The sequence below is a fragment of the Citrus sinensis genome, chromosome 8, assembly GCF_022201045.2.
Source record: "Citrus sinensis cultivar Valencia sweet orange chromosome 8, DVS_A1.0, whole genome shotgun sequence".
In the NCBI taxonomy this organism is placed as follows: Eukaryota; Viridiplantae; Streptophyta; class Magnoliopsida; order Sapindales; family Rutaceae; genus Citrus; species Citrus sinensis.
In genome coordinates, this window is record NC_068563.1 from 17,776,314 (window position 1) to 17,800,631 (window position 24,318).

Consider the following 24,318-nt stretch of genomic DNA (forward strand, 5'->3'; position numbering starts at 1 on the left):
CTCCATTCTTTTTGAAGTGACCTAATGATTTTCTTAACTTTCTCACTATTTGAGAAGACCTTTCCTAAGGCTCCTAGGGTGTTTACTATGTTCGTAAACCTCGTATACATAGAGTACACACTCTCATTTTGTTCCATTTGGAATAACTCATATTGTCGAGTGTACCTACTAATTTTTTACTCTTTTACTTGATTTGTGCCGTCATAGACTACTTCAAGTTTGTGCTAAATTTTATTGGCACTTTCACAATTAGAGACTCGATGAAATTCTTTCTTTTCAAGTGCACAAAATAAAGCATTCATAGCTTTGGAATTTAGAGAAACTTTTCTCTTTTCCAATTCATTCCATTCCCTTGAAGGTTTTGGAATATCTTCCCCGACTTCATTTTTATTTAGGGGCAAAAACGGACCATCACATACAACTTCCCAAATTTCATAATCTAGCGCTTGTAAATAAATTCTCATCCTAGTTTTCCAATATGGGTAGTCATTTTCGTAAAAAAACGGTGGTCTAATTGTGGACTGTCTTTTCCTAAAGGTTGAGTCATTTTAGGTTACCATGGATCTTTTACTCTAGACGGTTAAGTCCTAACAAGAGAATCAAGCTCTGATACCAAATGAAATACAAGTGTGCAACCCAAGAGAGGGGGTGAATTGGGATTCCAAAAAATTATTTGATTCTAAACAAATTATCAACCAAATCTAAAATGAATTTAATAGAATAACACTTAAATCAATTACAATATAAAAAGATGAGGGAAGAGAAATTCAAACACGAAGATTTTTACGTGGTTCGGCCAACCTCGCTTATGTCCACATCTCCAAGCTTTCCGGGCTTGAGGATTTCACTAAGCATGCCTCCAAGGCTTCAAATGCTTACACTTGACTTCCAAGGTGTTAATGAACCTTTATAACAAGAGATTATCCCCAATCTCTTAACCCAAGAGCATCCCAACATTTACAATCACTCAAAGTAAAAGATTAAAAATTATTTTTCTCTCACACAATATTTAAGATTACAAATCAATGCCCAATGTGTGAATAGATGAAGAAAGAATGTGTTTTAAAGCTCTATGAAGATTGTATTCTCAAATATAAGCTCAATGGTCGTGTTGTGATCAATCTTGTTTGAATTTGAATGAGCTTATTAATAATTAGAGATGAAAAACTAGCCATTACAAACTGTCTGCCCGAAAACGGTTCACCATTAACCATTAACGGTTAACCGTTTAGGCCGGTCAAAAGTTACCGTTGGGCCAAATTTTAAATAAACGGTTTGCCGTTTATGGTTATCCTTTTGATGTTAATTCCTAGAGACCTGCAAGATGAACATCAGTTATCTGTTTATATTAAACGGTTAAGGATTTGCATGAAATGACTTCTCTGGAAATTATCGGTTAGCCGTTTGTAATTAACGGTTCGCTATTTGTTTCCAGTAACCTGCAAAACGAGTTAGCTATATCTGTTTCAGTTAAGCTTTTGCCGTTTGTTTCCAGGTACAATCTTTTATTCTGGATTTTATCGGTTAACCGTTTAAATAAACGGTTCGCCGTGAAATTCCAGTAGCCTCCCAGCTTTTTATGTTTTCCATTTTTCTTAATCGGTTAGAGCTTAAGGAATATGTTGCTCTCTGTGTTTAGTCGGTTAATCGTTTAAATAAACGGTTCACCGTTTATTTCCAAAATAACAGTTTAAGCCAGATTTTGCTGAGAATCATTTTCCAATTTGAAATTTAATAGTGATTCACCTTTTATGAATATAATTGGAATGTTTATAAGGCTCTCATTTATTAAGAAATAGCTCCAACATTTTAATAAAAAACCATTTAAAGTTTGTTATTATCAAAATCAATATTATTAACATATTCATGTTAATATCATTGCCACCCTCGACTACATTTATGGCGAATCTACTAGGCGCTGATCAATTAGAATTTTTACCAACTAATGCCATTGAAACTACGTAAAATCATGGGAAAATTGCATCCCCTTCTAAATATCTTTCTCCAATTTCATGCTTGAATTACAGTACATCAATCATATCAGGATTGAGGGTTTTCTTGCCAATTTCATGCTTCCAAGCCATTAATTATCTCTTCAACATCAATTTTTCATCATCTAAATATCTTTTTTCACTCTAAATTACCAAACTTCTAATTGTTTCAAATATCTAATTATTTCACACAAAATTTACAGTACATCACAAAAACCACAAAGGTCAAAATTACCTCCTCACCTTGTTGTTAACTTACAAAATGAAAAGGCAAGAGAGGAAACTGTGTTCATCTTCAACACCTCAGGATGACAGAGACCGTTTCATGGATTCCACTTGTTATTTGCTTTGAACGAGATGGTGCCTTTGATCTTGCGTGATGACTAAACAAATAGAAGAGAGAAATTTGTGATTTCAAAGAGGGGTGTGACAGATTGGGAATGGCCTGGGTGAAACCCTCAAAAAGCAAAATTTTGTTTTGCAAGCTTTGGGAACCGGTTTAACAAGTTAACCGTTTTTTTTCTCTTTTTTATTTCTTTTCAATCTCAGCCGTTGGATTCATTTTACTTGAATCCAACGGCTGCGTTTACAAGTCGGCACGATGCCGGGCCTCAATGCCTGGCATTGCAGCTTTAGCCTTAAAGCGGATATCTATATAATTGTTGGGTCTAGTGACTCGATAAATGAATTGGTTGATCCTTAATCATAACAAAAAGTCCCAAAAGAAGGGGGAAATTGTCAGACCCAACATTACTAGCAAGGCCATTGCTACAATGCCAGGCAACCCTGCACCATGCCGTGTTTTAAAATGGATCGAATAATTGATACTGAATTTAAAAAAAAACAAAAAAAAGTATGCGTAACTTGTAAAGTTGGTTGCCTTATCTTCCTCAAATCATAATTTTCTCTCACTTGCTAAATTATATCTCTCTCTCAAATTCTTAAATTACATCTGTCTCTCAAAGGGTTGGGCATTGGAACAAATTTAGATGGATCCAATCCGATTCAATTCTTACAAATTTGAATCGGATTCTGATTTGGCTTCAAATCTGATCGGATAGAACTTATATCATCCGATCAAATTAGATTCGGATCGGATCATATCTGGATCAATCCGAATAATCTGATCGAATTCACAACTACAACAGTTTCCCTTAAATTAAAAAAAATACAAAAAGAACAACTACACAAAATCCCTAATTCTATCTTCTTAAGCCAGTAACAGCTAACAGCCACAATCCAAATACACAAACACAAACCAAATGCACAAACCATAGAAATCATAAACCAAACACACGTTGCCGATGACCAGACCTACGTCGCAGCCCACACTGTCGACTAATAAACCAAATGGACTCAGCAGCATCTTCATCGACGTAGTTGCCATGACATTAAAACTCTTCAAGACCCACGATGCCGCAAAGACACAAGCTGTTGGTCCCAGTCGCATTTGTATCGTCATTGACGTCCAACTGGCCAATTGCATGTCGCACGCCATCAAAGTTCTAGACGACTCATGCACACCATCGATTACAATTTTAAGACGAGCAGTTGACAATACTTCGATGATTTTCCTTAATTGTGCGGTTTATATTACTCAGCAACACCCTTTTTTGATGGTTTTACACTTGTGTTTTGTGTTTTCATTAATTATAGATTCCATGAATTTTTTGCGAAAATTATCAAAAGGGTCCCAAATCCGAATTCAATTTGTACCGATTCGAATCCGAAATATTCATTTGATCTGAATCTGATCCGAATTATTTCAGATCGGATTTAAAGTCTGAATTGGAATTGGACAGATTTTTTCCTCATTTGAATTATTCAAAATTCGATCGGATTTATTCAAATTCAATTCGAATCCGAAATTGCCCAGCCTTAGTCTATCAAATCTCTAATTTTTGTATTGGATTTGTTTACAATCACATAAAATTGAAGCCACCATTTTGCTCATAGCAAACAACCAGTTGAATCCATCCCTGATGTTGTCATCTTGAGCCATTCAAGTTCAAGACATTTTCCTCTCGTTCTCTTTCTTTTTCAAGTTAAGGACAATGTAAGGATGTAATCTTGACTTTTGTGCTTTTTATGGTGACCACTGAAACCTTTGTTTGTACTCTTTCATTTAGAATGTATTATTTATGCATTCTATTAAAATTTTTATGCTATATGAAACAATTAGGGATTTATTAATTTTGAATGAAGAATAGGTATTTAGATAATGGGAAATAGATGCTCAAAAGATTATTAATGGTTTGGAAGCATGAAATTAGCAAGAAAAACATAAGAAAATGTTGTATTGCAATAAGAAAGGGTTATTGGTTTCAGGTTTTAGAGAGAGAAGATGAAGAAACGAATGAAGAAGATGAAGAATGAGCCAAACTGGCTAGCCACCTAACTTGGAGTAGCCAACCACCATATTTATGGCATGTCTTTACCTTCGAAGTGAGTAGCCACTTGGTTTTAGCAAAGTTTTAGCAGAGTTTCTACTTTCCAAGTGGCTAGATACTTAGACCAAGCAGTTAGCCATATTGTGGCGGTTAGCCGCTTCATAAATAATTATTAGACACCATTACAATCATACTTGTTTTATTTCAAGAATCTGACATAAATAATTATTCTAAGCTTATGTGCTATGAAGTTGAGTTTTGTTTACTAGCTTGAGGTGTGTTTACATATGGTACCAATTTAGATTTGTTGTTGCGTACTTGTTCATATAGAATTATAGTTGAATCACAAATAGACTTGCAAGTATTCACAGCAAATGTGTATATGTTGTTTTGCTACATGTGAAATTTGCATGCTTAATCTAGTACTTCATCTAAAGAATTAGCCTCCCTAGTTTTAAATTTTTTATTGTCGGCAGTGCTTTGTTTGGAGATTTCTATGGATTGTTAAAATTATTTCAATAGGTAGTTAGTTTATTATAGTTAATTTGTTGTCTTGGACTAAATTTTATTTGATTAATATTGAACTAAATTTTGTGGATAACTAATTACTATCTCTGCTGTTATTGATTAAATTGACAATTTGATTTATATGTTGATTGTTATTAGATTTTAACAATATAATCCAGTTATAACATAGATACTACAAATGTTACAAGTGCAAGCGCTAGTCAACGATTAAGGATACACTTTCTGTAAGTAAAAATTGATTGATTTCTTTGGAGTAAGGATCGCAATAGGTCAGGTCGGGCTCGGGCTTGGCCAAATAAATTGATTGATAAACAAATAAATTAATTTCTTTGACCATTAACTTTAACAGTGACATCATTCTTTGGATCCTTAATTTTAGTGGCTCTATGTGGAAAAACAGTATAAACAATAAATGGATTAGATTATCAAGAGCATAATTTATTTGGGAATAGATGCATGCAAGAATTGAATAAAAACACTTTCTAAACTAATACAAAAGATTTTCTCATAATTTGCTTGGAATTCTTTGCATTTTCACATGTATCATAATGCATTTCCTCAAGTTTGCCAGCTGTAATCTTCTTTTCGAACCAGCTTGTTGCATGTCAAAGTTGAATTTCTTGATGACTCGAAATGCGCGATACTCGAGTTCCATAAGTAGGTGACAAACTTTCCCACCATTACTGATTATCGCCCATGAGAATCCAAAGCGCGAAACAATATTACTTTTCAAAAATCCCATTACTACCTTCTGATTATTGGTTTTGTACGAAATTACTTCTACCCATTTTAATATATACCAATATGTATTGATGGTCAAAAGAATGAAGAAAGGGTCTGATGAAATCAATGCCCCATACATAAAATATCTTAATTACCAAGATATGATTTAATGACATCATGTCCCTTCATATAATGCTTCCCATAATCTAGCACCTGTTAAATGAAGAACAAAAAGTGTAAGTGTCTCAAAATAAAGTTGCCCAATAAAAAACTACATTGTAAAACTTTAGCAGCAATTTTCTTAGCACTAAAATGGGCTCCACAAACTTGTTCCGGCAGTATGAAAGGATTTTTTGAAAGTCACTCTCTAGGACATATCGTCTGATAATTTAATCCGCACAATTCTTAAAGAAGTAAATATCATCCAAAAGAAATTATTATTTCTGCACAAAAAAAAAAACATTTAGCTTTGTCCTACTTAGTCCAATGCTCTAGAAATGGACCTGTAACAAGATAGTTAACTATATCAATGTATCATGATAGTACTTCCACACTCATTAGTTGTTCATTTAGAAATGATTTATTCGATGGTAATGATTCTATAATTGTGTCAAAATTAAGGTGAAAGATATTTGCCACCACATTTTTATTTCTTTCTTATCTTTAAACCTAAGGTCGAATTCCTACAAAAGTAACACCCAATGATTTAGTCTGACTTTTGTATCTTTCTTTATAAGAGATATTTAAGAGCAACATGATTTATGAACATAATAATTTTACATTTTATGATATAAGATCAAAAATTTTCTAATGTAAACACTACTATTAGTATTTTTTTTTCAGTGGTTGAGCAATTGTATCATTCAATGTCATACTAGCGTAGCAAATGACATGGAAATTCAATCAACTCTTTATCTTAATATTGTTCCTATTGCATAATTATATGCATCAAACATGAGCTCAAAATGTAGGTTTTAGTTTGGGGGCTGAATGAGGGGTGATGAGGTCAACATTTGCTTTAATTTTTCAAATGCCTCAAGACACGAATCATCAAAGACAAAAGATACATCTTTAGCAAGTAGATTGCATAAAGGTCTAAAGATTTTGCTAAAATCTTCAATGAAACGATTATAAAAACCTACATGTCCAAGGAAAGATCTTACTTTTCTGACTATCGGTGGAGAAAGATTAAAAATGAGATCTTTGTCGACCTTAATACCTTTAATCAAAATGATGTGATACAAAACAATACATTTTTTTACCATAAAATGACACTTCTCCCAATTTAAGACAAAATTTTTCTCTATACATCTCTATAGAACTGACGTTAGATGATGCTAATACTATTCAAATGAATCACCAAAAAAAGAAAAGTCGTTCATAACGACTTCAAGAGAACACTTAACCATATTAGAAAAAATGTTTAATATTCCTCGTTGAAATATGGCAGGTGTATTGTATAATCCAAATGACATTCTCCTATATGCAAAAGTGCCAAAAAGTAAGTGAAAGTAGTTTTGGGCTTTTGGTGCTATGAGAATTTGGTTATATCCCGAATAACCATTTAGAAAGCAGTAAAATTCATAACTCACTAATCTATTAAGCATTTGATCAATAAATGGTAAGGGAAAATGATTTTATTGTGTGACGGATTTCAATTTCCTATTAACAATGCATACGCACGACCCTATAGTCATTGTAGTAGGTATTAATTCATTGTCAAAATTGGTAACTATTGTGACTCCTAACGTTTTGAGGACAACTTACACAAGACTGGCCTATGAACTATTAAAAATGGGGTAAATGATATTGCATCTAATAGTTTAATAATTTTAGCTCTAACAACGTTTTTTCATATTAGAGTTTAACCGATGTTGTATTTCCTAAGTAGGTTTAGCATTTTCGTCAAGACAAATATAATCCATGTAATTTACTAGGTTTATACTTTTATCTTAGCTATGGTCCATCTTAATGTCTCTTTGCGCTCTTTTAAAATACCCAACAAATTACTCTTTGGCTTATCATCATGATTACTAGCAAAGTGTTTTTTTCTCCTAAGAGTGCATATTTTAAAGTGTCAACTACGGTTTCAGCTCGAGTCTCAGCGATAATTATGATGATGGGTTGAGTTTCTTCCTTAATGGTGCCAATTGCTCTATTCTTGATTTTCATTTATTGTTATGCATGGATGGTGATGAATCAAGTAAGACATTAACCTTGTCAATCAATCTATCAACATTAAAATCTAAACCAAAGTGAGTTAAACATGTTTTTAACGAATCATCATTTAAGTTAAATGAAAAAATACAATCAACTAATTTTTCGATTAAATAAACATCAACAATTCCATTGTCTTTATTTTGGGGTTGTTTGGCAATGTTAAAGATATTCAACTCCTTAATCATATTGCCATAAGACAATTGCATAATTTTAATCCTGCATTGAATGTGTGCATCAGCAGTTGCCAAGAAAAGTTGACCTAGAATAATGAGAATATACTTCTTCTAGTCCTGCACTGGTTGAATGTCAATCACAATAGTCAATAGGAAAATAAATAGATCAATCTACGAGCTGCAACACAATTGGAGTTCAGTGTAATTCTCTTAATCCAAGTTTCATAAATATTAAGTAAAGCAAAAGATTTACACTAGCTCTTAAGTCCAATAAAGCATTCTTGATTATGTGATTTTCTATACTATGTGAGATGGTAAGGGAGCCTGAATCATTGCATTTTATCGAACTAATATTTTCTGTTAAAAAGAGCTTCTTTTAAACATGAATACTTTTCTTTTTAGTGCAAAGATCTTTAAGAAACTTGACATAAAGGGACATTTGTTTTATGGCATCAAGCAAATGGATGTTAACACATGGCTGTTTAAAGATCTCCATAATCTCACTTAGAGAATTTCTCTTCTTTGCTTTAGCTGACCTTCAAAGGAATGGGCATTAGGGCTGCTTTTTTTCCCCTTTGGTAATGAGTCCTTAGAGTTTAAAGGTTTAACTTAAGTTATTTTTTCACCAGTATCTCCACTTTGTTGTTGACTTCTTTACATTTTCATAAGGTCATGATGACTTTGACCTCTTTATGTTACTGGTGCGAACTATTACTAACTTCATGTACTCCCTTAGGATTGGATACTAGTTGGCTTGGGAATTTGCTTTTCTCAACGATCATTGCCAAGGTTAAACTAAAAAAGAAAATTGACCCACCATCTTTTCAAGGTTTGAAATCGATTAGGCCTGTGAATTTATGCTAGCTCTCGTCTAATTCCATAGCTTGTCAATGGTGTAATTTTGTTGTTCTACTATTGAGTGAGTCAAAGATTTGAAATTCTAAAGTGCCTCCTCCTATAGTTTGGTTTGTGAATAGCTTTGATTCTGATTTTACTATCTAAATGATGGCTGAGAAATTTGAGGAGCTTGATGAATTAGTTTAACTAGTGCTGGTGGAGTTGGATTTGTTCCATTTTGTTGGAATTTGTAAGATCATGAAAAGTTGAGATGCTCTCTCCATCCAGGATTGTAAGTGTTAGAGTAAATGTTGTAATTCAACTGGTTTCTCATCACATTGATGGCATTGGCTTGATCTAAATATGAATAATGGTCAAATTGATTAGAGGCATGTGGCTCTGTTGATTTGGTAGTCGTTAATGATGCTATTTGGTGAGAAAATCCTTCAACTATTGCTTTGACTTCCTTGATTTTGATCTTGATTCGCCAACGTGGACTTCATTTATTCCTTTTGATTTTTCTCACATTCCTGAATGACCAACTTCACTATTAAGAATTATCCACTTGTTGTTAGAAGAAATCCCAAATTTCTAATGCGCTTTTAGACATGAGCTCACCTCCACTTGTAGCCATTAGCCATTATTGTACATGTGGCAATAGTCCCTCCAAAAAGTATGGACCTTGTTTCCATTTCTGGTACTCGTGATGTGGACACTTCAAGAGTACCCCATTGAATCACTCTCATGCTTCCAAAAATTCTTATCCTATCTCTGAGTAAACTCTGAGATTTCTCTACAAATAGCATTGGTTTTATGCACTGAGAAATATTTATTTAAAAATTTAGTTACCATTTGTTTCCATAATGTGATACTATTACCAAGCAATATATTAAATTAAGAATGAGCTCTATCCTTTAGAGAAAATGAAAACAATCTAAGCTTAACATTTTTATCTATAAAATGTTCATATTTAAAAGTTTGGCAAATAGCATGAAATCATTCAAATGATTGTACAGGTCTTTGTTTTCTATGTCACAGAATGATAAGTGATAATTTAGCACACTAGATTTTAACTCAAAACTTCTAGCAACTACATTCGGGTATCATATGGATGAAGTGCTCAAATCAACTAAATGATTGTAGTAATATTTAAATGGCCTCTCTTATGGTGCTTATGGTTGTTGTTCCAAATCAATTTAAACTTTATTCTCAATTTTAGCCCTTAATGCAATGTGTTTATGTGTGCAAAGTATCTTTTCTAGTTCAAGGTCTACAGAATCTAGATCATATAATTGTGACATTCGATCGTGCATGCAAAGAAAAATAGAAAAAAAAAACTAAGAGGAAAAGTTACAATATTAACCTTATCACATTATTACACACTTACTATAGAAACATACTCAAAACTTGCACGCAAAGTTATTTACACAATATTTACAAAGAAAACTAACTCTAGAAATTAAAATAACTTACCTCCTCAGCAATGAGACCAAAAATTTGTTGTGCAAATTTTATTATAATCACAAGCGCACAAATCTATTATAGTATAGATCAATGAGGACGAATGTCGATCGCACGAGAATGTAGATTTAATTATGTATAAGGTTAATTTTCTAAGTTTATATGCAAATTTTCCAAGTTTAAAAAGATGGCGGGAATAAATTAAAGATGAAATAATGCAAATTGGGACTTGAGTCTCTGGATTCACAGTCTACACTTTACCATGAACTTAATATTCATTTTTAGTTCCAATTAATTTATGAAGAGGGTATTTCCACTTCTCATATTCCTCATTCTAGTAGATATGGTATCAAGTACTAATTGTGCTATGGAGAAATAATCTTCTACTAAATGTAGTGTCAAGTGCACGTTGTGTCAGGTGATAACAATCCTACTGTCGACAATGTAGTAAGATTGTCCACTAAATAACTTAAATGCGTTCTTTGTCAATATTTATTTCTCACTAATAAATATAGTGTAAAATGCTCATCGTGCTAAATGGTAATGATCATGCATTAGAGAATTGGTATACTGTGTCGAATCAAGATAAGATTATTATTATTTTTCAATGATGAGTGAAAATAATCCACATAAATTAGAGAGAGAAGGTGAATAAACTTACCAAATTATTCCCATGGATCATGTTGAGGCTTCACCTTCAACCTAAGTTTGAAATTAAATTAGCTACTCATTATTGAATTAGGACTAAAGTGATAATTTTATTAAAATACATAGAAAATATAAGACAGATATAGAACTATAAAAAATGAAGTTCAAATTTGGATTCAGAGTTGAATTAAGGAACGAGCTCGTTATTTGTAAATACAATAGATAAATTATGGCCATCGGATGAAAACAATTCGGTTGCTTAGAATTGTGCCATATGGCAAGCTCTGATTGGTCGAAACACATCATCAGGGTTGTGATTCGGTCCAATAATATGTTGCCATGACATCGGTCAATGCCACGTCAGTTGGACCCCACCTAAATATGAAAATCATAATTTTTGCCCTTTATGATCTTTCTAAGGTTTCAAGTATTCGGAGCTGAAAAATGCTATCTATTTTGCTGTACAATTTCTCGTTAATCATGAAATGACCAAAATATCCTTGAATACATAAAATACTCAATATTATAACAAAACATACAAAACCAAACTTTTAAGGATTTAAACACATAAAAGTAGAAATGCTAGTGAGACTTAGAGCATAAAATAACAATTTTATTTTTTATAAATATGCATTCTCTATCACTCAACAATGGTTGATGGCTTACAAATTTTTTCTATTTTATAATTAAAGGTAATTTAGATATATTGAATATTAAATAAGGGTAGTTTGGTCAATCCGGGAGTAGGAGTCTGACTCCCTAGGGGTTGGGAATTAGAATCTTATTCTCTAGTCCCAAATTGTTGTGGACCCTATATTATTGATTTCTATTCCCATTCACAAAATGTTAAGTAAATACTATAAATCTGATTCTAGATTTTGATTCTCTAATTCAAAAAGTAAAGACACCATAGAAAGTATTAATACAATATTATTTTGACTTTAGTTTTGACCCAAATTTTGAATAAATTAAATAATTAAATTTAAAAATAAACAACAAAAAATTTAAATTTCATCGTTTTAAATAGCCCTAACTTATGCCCTTTTTTTTCTGAGTGTTTGAAGACACTTAGAAGTTTGGAATTTGTTTGGTGTTTCTTTCAACATTCCTAACTTGATTGAAGAACCGACCGATCATCTATTCTATTTGTATTAATCACTGAACAGTTGATATCATCACCAGTATCAATACCGTCACTAAACAAATTCCTACTCACAAATGCCCTCCCTCACTACCTTCACCTAAATTCTTCATCATCGGCTCACCATCATTATTGTTGTGGCTCAGGAGTCCAAGTCATTAATCGTAGAAGAAAACCCAAATCGTAATTGTCAACCTAAACCCACACCCAAACCTAGAGCCAAATCTTCACTTTCACTCCAATTCTATTAAATTTTAATTTTCTACCAAAAATTCCAAAAAAAAGTGAAAAAAAAATTAGTTCCTTTTGAAAACATATTGTGACAAGTAAAATTTATCACAATCCTATCACAAGTTTGTATATATCATCTTTTTGTGACTCCACCTACAATGACAAACATGATAACCATCATCCACCACCTGATGACAATTTTAAACTATCACTATAGGTTATTTTTCTTGCATTATGCGAATGCTAACTTATAAGGTATTTGTTGATTCTGTGGATGAGTACATGAGAATCGGCAAAAGCACTTCAATCGAAAGTTTAAAGAAGTCGGGTAGTGATTGGAATATCTAGTAATGAATATTTGCAATTACCCAACATTAATGACATTGCTGGACTTTTAGCAAAAGGTGAATAACATAGGTTTCTAACAATGTTAGTAAGGCTTGATTGTAATAAAATAGTTGTTATTATAGCACTTCTATCTCTTCAATAAGAAGAAATGAATATAAATAAAAGAGAAAGCAACCACTCAACAATATTGAAGAGAGAAAAGCATTTACAATTTGAAGAATTTCAGTTAAAGTGTCTTTTAGAATCTTAAATGCTGATGTGAATTTTCAAATAAGAAGTGTAATCTTATTTAAAGATTATTTTGTTGATTCTGTAAAGACTGGAAGTTAGCAATTGTGCTTGGTAAAACTTAATAATTGAAAATGCATTATAGTGTACCTTAGCAGAAGATTCTTGAATTAGACCATTTCAAATAACAAGGGGTTTATACTCATTTTCCTCAATTTATTGATTATTTGTAGTTTCTAGTACAAAAATGGTATTCAATCAAACTGATTTTTCTTTTTTTATGTTTGTGTTACTATTGAAGATATTTGTTGGAAAACTTTTTATTGAAAATGTTTTTTAATTATTTTTATTTTTAAAAATATGAAAGTGATGCATTATATAGTAAAACTCTCCACATCCATAATGTTGGGACTAAGCTATTTTTACTACTATAAGAAGGTTATAGCATAATGGATGTATGAATATGCACTACATTAATATTTTTCAATTAAGAATATACAAAGTCATCTTAAAAGTTTAAACATTTGTATTCTCTTTAATGTTTTTTCTCAATGTAATTTCTGTAAAAATTATATAATAATTCAATAACAACTCTAAAAAATAAACCATTGTCCCAAGCAACTTTAGAAAAATATTTTGTTCCATCTTAAACCTTTAATGTAACATAGCATATATTTTTTACAATATAAATATAATTATTGTTATGTGGAGGTAAGTTTCTAAAGAGAAGATTTAAAAAAATTATAACTTATTTAATATAGAGTTTATTCTTATTGACAACTAGTCCAAATTAGGATCATAATTTTTTATAACTATATAGAGGTTATTCTTAAATAGAACATTATTATAGAATAGTTTTACTATATAGAAATTATATGTGGCCACAATTTTCGGACAACAATAAATACTTTATTTGTGTTATTTACCCATCGTAGTACTATATATTGATTTGATTATTTTTTTTTAAAGTCCAATTAGTAATTCATAATAATTTCAAAAAACTTATTTATTAAAAATTAAATATGTTTTATATATTCAATTAGTCTAGTATAAATTATTTATATTAGAAGAGAGTTGGGCTATCGACATTCCTCTATTTCCTCATGAAACTACTTTTTCAGTTATATTTATCTTATTTTTGAAAAAGTCATTTTTCTTTTCAAATACACTTTTAATTTTCACTTAATTTTTTTATTGTTAAAGTTCAAAGTAGTATTGTGCTATTTTTTATTTCTTTTACAATCTTATTGTTATCCTACAGACCAATTAAAAAGTTTTCTAGTGTTTATTGTTAATCATTAGCTTCAATTACATATATTTTAAATTATAATTTGAAAGCAATCTTAAGTACAAAAATATGTAATCAATAAAAAACAAAAATAGAATAATATATTATTATAAATTTGTACAATTTATTTTAGTTAAATATGAAGTAACATTTAGAGAAAAAAAATGATTGATTGTTAATGTAAGTAATTTGTTGTGAAAAATAATTTATGTGTGTTTAATTCTTATTTATCTTTAAGTATAATTTTATTCAAAATGGGGTTTTATATGGATAACTAAGGGGTGGCAATAGCTTCACCCATCAGAAAATGAATTGAAAACTATAGATTTCCATTACTTTTGAGCAAAATAACAACCAAACTCAATTGATATAAAAATATGCAGTATATTTTAATACAATCTCAATTGTTATTTGTAAAACAATTATGCAATAGGACTATTATCTGTGTGAGAGCTTGAATTATTTCATTGATTTCTTTACTAATTTATACAAGAGTACAATGGATAGCTAATTGACTAATGATAGAACAAAACTAAAGAACATATATATAATTTACAAAAATATGAAAGTTGAAAGTTGACCAAGAATATTACAATTGATTCTTACTAAAAATAAAAGATTTGTGCCAGATCTAAAGGTAGTTAATTGTGGCTTCCATATTTTTTGTTAATGGCATAGAAATAGATAGACTTTCTTTATCATGCCTCTGCAAAATGGTTGTTCCATCAAGAACACAAATCTTGGACCATAAAAAGGAGAACTGAAGGGAAGACAATGGTTTGGTCAGAACATTGATGGCGAAGAACCTAGACTCACCAATTAGATGATAAAAGATGGGCTCAATTAAACCAGAAGGCTATTGATACTATTAGGTCATGAATTGATCAAAGTGTGTACTACCATGTCGCAAAGGAATCCAGGGCTAATGTTTTTTGGAGGAAATTAGAAACAGTCTATGAGTAGCCGACATCATAGAATAAAGCCAATCTAATAAAATGGCTTGTTAATTTGAAATATAAGGAGGGGCGCAGTATAACTTAACACATTAGTGAGTTTCAGGGTTTGGTTAATCAGTTGACTACTATAAAGATTGTTTTAGATGATGAGTTACAAGTATTATTGTTGCTTAGTTCTTTACCTCATAATTGGGAGACATTAGTAGTGTCATTGAATATTTAATGCTAAATGGGAAATTAACCTTGGATATGGTTACAAATATGCTGCGAAATGAAGGATCTAGAAGAAAGAGTGTTGAAGAGGTTTCCTTTGAGTCAGATGCACTTGTTTCAAAAAGGCAAGGAAGGCAGAGTAGAAGCTATAAGGGAAATTCTCATCAGTAGGATAATTATAACTCCAAAGGAAGATTTGAGACTTAGAGAAAAAACGTTAAGTGCTTTTATTGTCAAAAAATGGGTCATCTGAAAAGGGAATGTAGAATTTGAAGAAGAGGACAGGAAAAAAAAAGTGATGGTCAGAACAATGATAAAGAAAACATTGCAACTATAGTTGATGGTGATATGGATATTGTTTATGACGAGAGCTCTGCTAATCTCACTTGTTATACCAGAGATTTAGTGATTGGTTCAGGTGCTTCGTTTTATGTTACTGCACATTGTGATTACTTCATATCCTATATTGATGGTGATTATTGCCATATTTGAATAGGAAATGAAGGGGCATCTAAAATTTTGGGCATATGAGATATTTACATAGAAACTAGAATACATTATAAGTGTTAGCATGAATATGTTAATTATATTGATTTTGATGATAACAAACTTTAAATATTTTTTTATTAAAATGTCGATGCTATTCATTAACAAACAAAAGCCATATAATCATTTCAATTGTGTTCATGAAAGTTGTTTAGTTAAATATACTTCAATTGGAAAATGATTTCTGGTGATATTTGGCTAAAAATTGTGATTCTAGAAGTAAACGGTGAACCGTTTACTTTGAAACGGTTAACAGATAAAATCCAGAGAGGGGCAATTGTTTAAGCTCTAACTGGTTAGCAGAAACAGAAAACATAAATCGTCTGGGAAGGTCATTGGAATTAAATGGTGAACCGTTTATAGAAAACGATTAACCGATAAATTTCAAACTAAAAGCTTGTATTAATCTTGCACCGTTTAACTGAAATGGATAAGGCTATTTCATTTTGTAGGTCATTGGAAATAATCGGCAAACCGTTAACTTCAAACGGCTAACTGATAATTTCTAGGATGTCATTTTATGCTAACCTTTAACCATTCAGCAAGAACGAATAAGCAGAAATTTGTTTTGCAGGTCTCTGGAAATTAACGGTGAAAAGGTAGTGACAAACGGTCAACTGTTTATTTAAAATTTGGCTCAACAGTAACTTTGACCAGTACAAATAGTTAATTGTTAATGGTTAACGGCGATCCGTTTACGGGGAGACAGTCAATAACGGTTATTTTTCAGCTCCAACTATCAATAAGATCATTCAAATTCAAACAAAGGTTGATCACAACACTATCATTGAGCTCATAACTGAGAATACAACCTTCATAAAGCTTTAAACACATTTTTACTTCATTTATTCACATATTGGATATTGATTTGTAATCGTAAGTATTGTGTGAGTAAATAACAAATTTATAATCTTTACTTTGAGTAATTTTAAGTGTTGGGATACACTTGGGTTAAGAGATTGTGGATAATCTCTTGTTGTAAAGGTTCATTAATACCTTGGAAGTCAATTGTAAGCATTTGAAGCCTTAGAGGCTTGCTTAATGAAATTCTCAAGCCCGGAAAGCTTGAAGGCGTGGACATAGGCGAGGTTAGCCGAACCACGTAAAACTCTTTGTGTTTGAATCTCTCTTTTCTTATCTTTTTATATTGTGATTAATTTATTTGTTATTGCTTTAATTTCGTTTCAAATTTGCATTGAGTTTTGTTTTAGAATTGTATAATTTTCATAAACCTAATTCACCCCCTTCTTGGGTTGTATAATTAGAATTTCAATAAGTTATTGCTTAAAGATATCAGGCATATACTAGATGTTCGCTTTAATTTAATCTTCACATGTAAGTTTGATGATGATGGTTGTACTAACCAATTTGGTAAAGGAAAATGGAAGCTCACGAAAGGCTCCCTAGGGCTAAGTAAGAGGAGAAAAATGAACATTTTGTATGTAATAGAAGCCAAGATCAAGAAAGAAGATGTGAATATGGTTGTAAAAGATTTTGACATTGAGATATAGCATGAAAGGCTTAAACACATTAGTGAGAAAATGGTTAGAAAATCTTTTCAGAAAAGGATTTCTACCCAGCTTTGCAAGTATGTCCGTCAAGACTTTTATTTATTGCTTAGTTAGAAAGACATATAGAGTATATTTTAAAATCTTTTCTCTATCGACAAGGTCACAAATTCTTAATTTGATTCACACTTATGTTTGTATGATGTAAAGTATATCAATAGGAGGTGTACTTTATTTTGTAACTTTTATTGATGATTGTTCTAGAAAAGTATGGGATTTTACTTTGAAATCTAAAGACCAGATGCTTGATGTATTTAAGTTATTCCATGCTTATATTGAAAGAGGGACATAAAGAAAATTAAAATGTGTTAGGGCAGATAATAGTGGTGAACAAAGAGGACCATTTAAGCAATATTTCAAATTCCATGAAATTAGACTTGAGAAGATTATACTAAAAGCCCTTAAGCAAAATGGTATTGTAGAAAAGATAAACAGAAAAATTGAAGAAATGATCAGGTATGTGCTTTCTGATGCCAAGCTTTTTAAATCTATTTAAGTATAGAGTATACATACTACAGTTGATTCGATTAACCTTTCTCCTTTAGCTTTATTAGATGGTGATGTATCTGACATAGTTTGGACTAAGAAAGATGTTTCTTATAAACACTTAAGAGTGTTTGGTTTTAGACTATACGTTCATTTCCTTAAAGATGAAAGGTTGAAGCTCTTCAAAAAAAAGAATGAGGTTGAAGCTCTTAAAAAAAAAAAAAGATGAGAGGTTGAAGCTTAGTGATGAAGCCAAGGATTGTATTTGTGAAGCCAGAAAGTAGTTATACTCTGTTAAACATTAATGAGGTGGCATGCTGAGCTGGCATGGGATCTTTTGGCTGTTAAATCTGTTTGTTGAGTAGAACAGCAGCTGGCTTCTTCTCTCGTGACTAAGAGGTTATAAAAGGGCAGCAAAGTATTCATGAAATGGTGGTGTGTGTGAGAGAGATTCTTGGAGTGAGATATAGAGCTTATATGAGAAGTTAATATCTCTGTAATCTCATCATATTTTGTAAACCATTCTTCATTCTAAATAAAGCCTAGAGCAGTGCTGTTTCAACCGTGGATGTAGGCTTCTTGTGGCCCAACCACGTTACATCTTCTTGCCATTATCTTTTATATTCTTGGTGTCTTTGATTGCTTTGTTTTGATCTTTAGTGAGAGTACATTTGTTCGTATGCTTTGTTTTTCTTAAAGAAGCTTGACGTGCTGGGCTAAGTTCTTAACAAACTGGTATGAGAGCCAGAAGGGCACTCTGTTCTTGATCTGGCATAATGGGCAGCACAAGATTCGATCTTGAAAAAATCAATGGAGAGAATGACTTCTATCTGTGGAGTCTTAAGATGCGAGCCATTCTGATTCAACAGGGCTTGGATAGTGCCCTCGATGATGAAGATGAATCAAAGTCCAAAAAGGAAAAGGAAAGAGGATCTTCAAGTTTGGGTGGAGACTCAAGGACTATAAACAACAAAGCTCACAGCACTATCATTCTACACTTGTCTGATGAAGTGCTGAGAGAAGTAGCCAAGGAGAAGACAGCCTCTGGTTTATGGGCTAAACTGGAAGAACTCTTCTTGAAGAAATCTTTGGCTAAAAGATTGTACATGAAGAGGAAGCTCTATACGTTTTCAATGAAGGAAGGGACAGCCATGAAAGACCACCTTGATGAGTTCAATAAACTGATACTCGATCTTGAAAACGTTAATGTCATGCTTGAAGATAAAGATAGAGCTCTTATTTTGTTGAGCTCACTGCCTAACTCCTATGAGCATTTTGTGGACACCTTACTCTATGGAAGACAGACCCTTACATTGAAGGATGTCAAGAATGCTCTCGAATCTAAAGACCTAAAGAAAAGATCAGACTTCAAGGATCAAGCTATAGGAGATGGATTGTTTGTCAAAACAAAATCAGAAAAGAAAGTAAACAAAGATAAAAAGAACAAAAATCAGAAAGAAAAAGATGACAAGAAAAAAAAGAAAAGAAAATGCTACTTCTGTCAAAGGGAAGGACATTACATCAAGGACTGTTTCGAGAAAAAGAAGCTTGAAAAGCTGCAAAAGGAGACAAATGGAAAGGCAGCAATTGCATCTGAAGATGAAGAAGATGCTGAAGGTGCTGATGTTCTCATTGCAGCAGAAAAACAACCCACAGCTGAATGGATTCTTGATTCCGGATGTTCCTTCCACATGTGCCCAAATAAAGAATTCTTCAAGACCTTCGAGAGCATAGATGGTGGGAAAGTATTGCTGGGAAACAACCTTGCTTGCAAAGTCACTGGAATAGGGACTATCAACATTCAGATGTTTGATGATAAAACCAGGGAGCTTAAACAAGTAAGGTATGTCCCTGAACTAAAAAGAAACCTGATTTCTCTTGGGATGATGGATAAAATGGGTTGTAGCATTAAGGCTGAAGATGGGAAAATTGAGGTCCTAAATCAAGGTGAAGTCATAATGAAGGGTGATAGGAGAAATAATTTGTATGTGTTAGTTGGGACAGTACCTCAACTTGGAGTAAATGCAAACATAAGTAGTGATAAAACCAAGCTCTGGCACATGAGACTTGGACACATGAGTCAAAAAGGTATGAAAGAGTTGGAGAAACAAGGTTTGTTTGGTCATGATCAGATTTCTCAAATGGAATTCTGTGAAAAGTGTGTATTTGGTAAAGCCACTAGACTTAAGTTTAACACAAGCAAGCATGAAACTAAACAGACCTTGGACTACATACATTCTGACATTTGGGGTCCCTCCCAAGTTCCATCCCATGGTGGAGCTAGATACCTTATCACCTTCATAGATGACTACTCAAGGAAGCTTTGGGTTTACATCTTGAAGCATAAGAGTGAAGCCCTAGATAAATTCAAGGAATGGACAGCTCTAATGGAGAATCAAACAGGGAAGAAAGTGAAGAGGCTCAGAACTGATAATGGGCTAGAATACTGCAATAATGAGTTTGATGAATTCTGTAAAAGGCTGGGCATTGCAAGACACAAGACAGTAAGGCATACACCTCAGCAAAATGGACTTGCTGAAAGGATGAATAGGACCTTAATTGAAAAGCATTTTTGGGCTGAAGCTGCTGTTACAGCTTCATATCTCATTAACAGAAGTCCATCATCAGCCCTGGAGTTCAAAACACCTCAGGAAGTCTGGTCTGGGAAGCCACCTGATCTCAGCAATCTGAAAGTATTTGGTTGCCCTGCCTATGCACACATTAGACAGGGCAAGCTGGAACCAAGGGCTGTGAAAGGTTACTTCATGAGGTACCCTGAGGGCATTAAAGGATACAAAATATGGAGCATAAATGGGAAACCCACCAGAACCTTTATTAGTAGGGATGTTGTTTTTGATGAGGAAGCCCTTACACAGTCAAGGGTTGAAACTAAAATAATCAATACTAGCTCTGAAGAAAAGGGAATTGTTGAACTGGAGGTGGAGTCACCAAAAGAAGCAAAACAGCATCCAAAACAAACACATTCTGAACTTAAAGGATATCAACTGGCAAGGGATAGAATAAGAAGAACCATCAAAATGCCTGAAAGATTTGGAGTTGTAGATCTTATATCTTATGCTTTGGCCGTGGCTGAAGCTGAAACAAGTGAGGAACCAGTAACCTACAAGCAAGCTATGAGAACCAAAGACAAAAGAAAGTGGGTAGCTGCCATGGAAGAAGAAATGGCCTCACTTAGAAAGAATAAGACCTGGACTTTAGTAAAGAAACCAGATAACCAAAAGCTAGTAGGCTGTAAATAGATATATAAGATAAAGGAAGGAGTCTCAGAAGCTAAACCAGCCAGGTACAAGGCCAGACTTGTAGCAAAGGGGTTCACCCAAAGAGAGGGAGTGGATTTTAATGAAGTGTTCTCCCCTGTGGTCAATAAGAGTCTTATTATCTATTGCAGCATACAATGACTTGGAGTTAGATCAAATGGACGTGAAGACTGCTTTTCTACATGGAGATCTCAGTGAGAGGATACTGATGGAACAGCCAGAAGGGTTTGTTGAAACTGGATCAGAAGACATGGCTTGCTTGCTCAATAAAAGCCTATATGGATTAAAGCAGTCACCTAGGCAATGGTATTTGAAATTCGATGAGTTTATGATCACACATGGCTACAGCAGAAGTAAATATGACAGTTGTGTGTATTCTAAGGCTCTAAACTCTGGAAATTTCATTTACCTTTTACTCTATGTGGATGACATGCTCCTGGCATGTAAACAAAGAGAAGAGCTAGAGTGGCTTAAAGGTGAACTAAGCTCAGAATTCGAAATGAAGGACTTGGGTCCAGCTACCAAAATATTGGGAATGCACATAATCAGAGATAGAGTTTCTAAAACTCTTTTCTTGTCTCAAACAGGATATGTGGAGAAAGTTCTCAGTAGATTTGGAATGAATGAATCTAAACCAGTCTTAAGTCCTTTAGGAGCTCAGTTCAGACTCTCTAAACAGGAAGAGCCAAAAGGAAAAACAGAGGTTGAACACATGAAGAATATACCATACACTAGTGTGGTTGGTTGTATTATGTATGCCATGGTCTGCACCAGACCTGATTTAGCCTATGGAATTGGAGTGCTAAGCAGATTCATGTCAAATCCTGGAAAACATCATTGGCATGTAGCTAAGTGGATGTTGAGGTACCTAAAGGGTACAGTTGGTCTGGGTATAGTATATGGAAGAGTTGACAACAGCTCTAGTCAAATTCAAGGTTATGTTGATTTAGACTTTGCTAGTGATCTGGATAAAAAGAGATCAATCACTGGTTATATTTACACTTTGTGTGGTGGAGCAGTCATCTGGAAGGCTTTTTTACAGTCAGTAGTTGCTTTGTCAACTATTGAGGCAGAGTACATAGCACTCTCAGAAGCAGTGAAAGAAGCAATATGGTTAAAAGGGTTGGTAACTGAGTTAGGCCTGAAGCAAGGATCAGTCAATATCAGCTGTGACAGCTCTAGTGCTATCCAGTTAAGCAAGAACCCAAAAAATCACGAGAGGACAAAACATGTGGATATAAGGTTACACTTCATCAGAGATGAGATTGCTCAAGAAGTTGTAAATGTAATTAAGATTGCATCAGAATGTAACCCTGCAGACATGCTTACGAAGCCTCTGCCATCAGTCAAGTTCAAAGCTGCTTTGAATTTGATTGGCATGGTTAGTAAGTAGATCAAGTTGTGGTAGGTTGATTCAGTGACTGGAGAAAGCTTTAATAGAATAATACTAGGTGGAGATTTGTGAAGCCAGAAAGTAGTTATATTCTGTTAAACATTAATGAGGTGGCATGCTGAGCTGGCATGGGATCTTTTGGCTGTTAAATCTGTTAGTTGAGTAGAACAGCAGCTGGCTTCTTCTCTCGTGACTAAGAGGTTATAAAAGGGCAGCAAAGTATTCATGAAATGGTGGTGTGTGTGTGAGAGATTCTTGGAGTGAGATATAGAGCTTATATGAGAAGTTAATATCCCTGTAATCTCATCATATTTTGTAAACCATTCTTCATTCTAAATAAAGCCTAGAGCAGTGCTGTTTCAACCGTGGATGTAGGCTTCTTGTGGCCCAACCACGTTACATCTTCTTGCCATTATCTTTTATATTCTTGGTGTCTTTGATTGCTTTGTTTTTATCTTTAGTGAGAGTACATTTGTTCGTATGCTTTGTTTTTCTTAAAGAAGCTTGACGTGCTGGGCTAAGTTCTTAACAGTATTTTTTTAGGCTATGGACATGAAGAATTTGGGTACATGTTATAGGATCCAGTGGCAAGGAAATTTATCAGAACTACCGATGTTGTGCTTCTTGAAGATCAGATAGTTGGTGATGCAGAGAAAAGTGATGAGCCTCGGTCATCTTCAGAAAAGATTCATATTATTCCAACTTCGGTTTCTGTACCTGTTGTTTATGATGATTATGAGGGAGAGGAAGAGGACAATAATGATGGTACAGCAGAACTAGTTAAGCAAGCACTTCCAAAACCACATGCACCACCAATTGAGCCATAATTAACGAGATCCATTAGAGAGCGATAACTTTCCACTAGATATCTTTCACATGAGTATGTGATGCTTACAGATAGAGAGGAGCCAGAATATTTTGAAAGAGTTATATATGATCAGCATAAAAATGAGTGGGTTAAAACCATACATAAGAAGATAAAATCCTTGAATGAGAGTTATATTTATGACTTAGTAAAATCCTTCAATCTCCAAGGAAATAGGGTACTAAAGAATAAGCAGGTTTAGAAGTTGAAGACTGAAGACAACTCACAATAATAGTACAAGGCTAGATTGGTTGTCAAGAGTTTTGGTCGGACGAAAGGTGTTGATTTTGAAGAAATATTTTCTCTTATGGTGAAGATATCATCTATCTGAGTTGTTATGGGATTAGAAACTAGCTTGAATTTGGAGATTGAATAGCTTGATGTAAAGATAGCTTTTAACTAACTTGATTTGAAGAAAAAGTTCGTATGGACTGAAACAAGCACCAAGACAGTGGTATAAGAAATTTGATTCTTCAGCTTTTGAGGTATGCTTAAGTTTTGGACATTGCTTTGTTGTATGCCCCCATTTTATCACAAAATTGGCATTTGACTTTGAAGTAGTATTTGCCATTGTAATTCCTTTTATGAGAATTGTTGGAATGTTAAGGTTGTCCGTAGTTGCCACAATACTGCTATAGATCATTGTTCTCATAGTTTTTGCCATTTTTGGGACCTTTTTTTTTTTTTTTGCTATAGTTAGTTGTGACATGGGAGCAATTACTCGCTATAGACTCTCATTTCAGATAATCCTTAAATTCCACTAGTTTATTATGGAGACTCCTAAACGGAATGGGTTGTTCTCGTGC

At 33.2% G+C, this 24,318-nt stretch overlaps 1 non-coding gene across 1 annotated transcript; it reads left to right on the top strand.

Moving 5' to 3' along the window:
* The first annotated feature begins 9,560 nt into the window (after positions 1–9,560).
* On the top strand, positions 9,561–9,667 carry LOC112499425 (small nucleolar RNA R71). The gene has a single exon (XR_003067032.2). It is a non-coding gene; the product is annotated as a small nucleolar RNA R71 (small nucleolar RNA).
* Positions 9,668–24,318: the final 14,651 nt, after the last annotated feature.